Raw genomic sequence first — 3811 nt, forward strand, 5'->3', positions numbered from 1 at the left:
GAATTGGAAAACTATTAAAACATAATAATGGAAAGATTACATCTACTAAGAAAAGGAAAGGGTTTCCTTTTCTCTAAGCTTTGTGGCCGTCTTTCTCTCTCCTGAAGTCGGCTCTCTCTCTCCTCTCTCTAGGCTTCGGCCGTCCCTCCATCTTCTAGGTATTGGGCCGGTCTTGTACCGGGTCTGGTTAATGGTAATCCACTCAATGATTTATAACAATAAGTACATCAAACAAGTAATACTATGTAGATTTGTTTGACCGTTAGAGAAAGTAAAAGTATTAAATTCAAAATATCATTTATTGTGATCTATTTTAGCAAAAATCTAATGTTATCTCACAAAAATCTTTAGGAGGTGTTATTGGTTTATATATTTTGATTGATTTAGAAATTCATATAGTATTTAGTAGGGGTTATTGGTTGTTGTATTTTAATGGATTTGAAAATCCGAACTAAATCTAGTGTTATTGGTTCTATGATTTTCAAATCTGTATTAAAATCATGTGTTATTGGTTTAATGATTCATAAATTCTGTATCAAATCAAGTGTTATTCAATCGTATGGATTTACTAATATATTTGATTTTATAATGGATTTGAATGGATTTGTTTGCCAATATACAATTAATAATAGAGTGCATTACACTATTCGACACATTTGTGTCTTTTCTTACGCTCAGAGACGCAAGTTGTTTGGAGATCACTTTCTCTGAAACAAGATGCAATGAGGTTCAAAATACCCCATTCCTAGCAAACGTATATTGTTTAGTTAGGAGTTAATTTAAGTTCTAGTTAGTTTTTCTCACCCTATCATATTTAATTCATTCTTATTACATTTTCTAATATGTAAATAAATATATAATAGTTGTATAGGAATCTAACTTTTTTTCTTTGTTATTTTGATATACATATCCATGTACTTTATACTTTAATATTTAACTAAATTTTGTAATTTATAATTTATTAGATATGTGTTTCGTGGACGTGGACGTGGACGGTTTCGAGGATGATCCCACCTCCACCGTATCCACCACCATCTCCTTCTCTTGAGTAACCACCTCCACCACCATTGTATCCACCACCTCTGTGCAATTTTGATTAACCAAAATATAAGAACCATTTGTGTAATTTTGTGGAAGTTGGGTTGGAGAGGATCGAGTGACTTTCAATCGCAATTTTCCAGATTACAAACATAATCACATCCAGAAATCGATATAAAAATTGACAAAAAATTAGATCAAAACTAAAAGAAATAAATTGAAATATTTAAAAGAATGGAGCTTGAATGAATGAAACAAAAGACTACCAATTTGGAATCAATGGTCTTGTTTTAGAGGTAGCCATAGTTAAACTCAAGAAAGCTCGTATATGGAAACGAGACTGAACATCAAAAGACAGAGAGGACTCAAATTGCAAGGAAGACGCGTCGGCAACCACCACCAATCCACCGTCAAATCCTCGCCGTCCTCTTTCGCCACTGTCTCTGACCACCACCTCGGGCAGTTCCACACAATCATCTCCTCCTCTACTCTAAGGGCGGTGTATTCAAATTTGGAGTTTGAGCTAATTTGTATTAAAATGACAAATCCAGTGTTATTCAAACATAGATTTAAAAATATACTTTGAAATACAATGTTATTCAATTTGTCATTTTATAAAACACTCTGAAATCCACCGTTATTTTTTTTTTTGAAAATCCAGGTAATCCGGACACTCCGGAAGGAATCCGACTAGCGCCTAAGTACACCTCCGCAGAAAGCATCCTGGAGGACCGCCTTTTTCACCCCATTTTAGTCGACGTCGACGGTGGCCAGCGGGATTTTAACAAAATTTAAGTTAGAGATTTTAAAGTGCTTTAAGTGTTTCTAGAGTGTCCGAGAGCAATTCTTTAGGAGGTGTTATTGGTTTAAATATTTTGATTGATTTAGAAAACCAATAACACCTCCTAAATCCAAGTAAAATATGCAAATCCTCAGGTTTTTCCTCGGATTTGATTCTTTGTATTTTTAACTAAAAAATCCAAACAAATCCATTCAAATCCATTATAAAATCAAATATATTAGTAAATCCGTACGATTGAATAACACTTGATTTGATATAGAATTTATGAATCATTAAACCAATAACACATGATTTTAATACAGATTTTAAAATCAAAAACCAATCACACTAGATTTAGTTCGGATTTTCAAATCCATTAAGATACAACAACCAATAACTCCTACTTAGCACTTACGATTACTAAATGTAATTATTGTAATTCCTAAACTCTAGTTCGCATACACTGAATTAGCCAAATATCTTACCTAAAACGATCACCAAACATTCCAGAGGAAAATATTAAAGCTATATTGCTAAAATATGGTTTGCAATAATTGCCTATATTAGGTTAATACCCGCGCTATGCCGTGGGATTGTATATATATATATATATATATATATATATATATATATATTATATATATATATTACTACCATAATATTGCATTTAGTTTGGATAGTATAATTTATTTTATTAGGTAGTCATTATCTAAACAAATAATAACTTTGTAGGATTTTATTTTTAGGTAGTATAACTTGATATTATTATATGCTCAAACTATTTTAGATGGAGAAAATATAAAGTAATTTGTCTTTTTTTTTGTCAACCAAATATAAAGTAATTTTTAATTGCTGTAAAGCTATTATTTATTTGTTATATAAAATCAGTTACTATACTTTAAAGGTAAATAGATTATTTATTGGCAAAAAAATGTTTTATTTAATTCTGATATATATTTTTTACCAATGTTCTTTTTTTTTGGACAACTTTTTTACCAATGTTCAAAGGCAAATATTTATGGGAACAAAAAACTATTCTTCTTTTTTTTTCTCTCTAAGGCCGGTACATCTTCAACGAGCAATCACTCGAAAGTTACTTGTGAATTATTATACCGTCTCTTCTAAAATTAGAGCGAACAGCTCTATTCTTCATTTCCCTTGCGTACGCTGCCAAAACCTCTCCAATTTAATAATCAAAACCGCAATTTTTGGATTTTTTTCATTTTTTCATTAAAGCCACTAATTATCCCAATCGTTGATAGTTATTATTAGGACTTCATTCAACTTCATAGGACATCATCGTTGTTAAAAAAAAAAGGCTAAGCATGGCTGAAAGTAACATTACTGGAGGTTGTATTAAGTTATAAGACACATGATAAGCATAAGATGACAACCATCATAATGAAAGAAGACAAAGTATGGTGTTTATAACATTTTTCCTCTTTCAGTTTCTCAACTTTCTCTCCCATCAACTCTTTCTCTTCCGCTATGTGCTTTACGTCCCCAATCTCCACTATTTCTCCTGCACCTTAACACTACCCAAAAAAAAAACAATATAAACATAATGAATCATAATATGGTAGTTGGACTACTTTTAGCCGGCGGAGCGAACGACCGTAAGTCTTCGGCTCGACGACTCGGTTCAGCGGCCCGACACCTCGGCCCAATCGTCGAGAAGGCCGGTTAGGTCAAGTCGAATTAGGTCAACAAAAGGTCGTCTATAAAGGGAGGAGGAGAGACAACGATGAGGGGATCCGAAAATTACTACACTCACTTTCGGCTAGATCTAGGGTTTCATATCTTATCATCTCGCCGACTTGTACGGTTCGACAAACTAGCTTTCGCCGGACTAATTCTGATCACTCTCCTTTCCCTCTTTGTAACTCCTTTTCGACTCCTTGATCTCATAAAACACGTCTTTGTCTTGACCCACCGACGAGAACTCGTCTTTTTTCTCTTTACTAGTTTATCGACAGTCTCGGTTCAAACAGT

This window comes from Brassica oleracea, chromosome C2, assembly GCF_000695525.1.
Source record: "Brassica oleracea var. oleracea cultivar TO1000 chromosome C2, BOL, whole genome shotgun sequence".
NCBI classification, from domain to species: Eukaryota; Viridiplantae; Streptophyta; class Magnoliopsida; order Brassicales; family Brassicaceae; genus Brassica; species Brassica oleracea.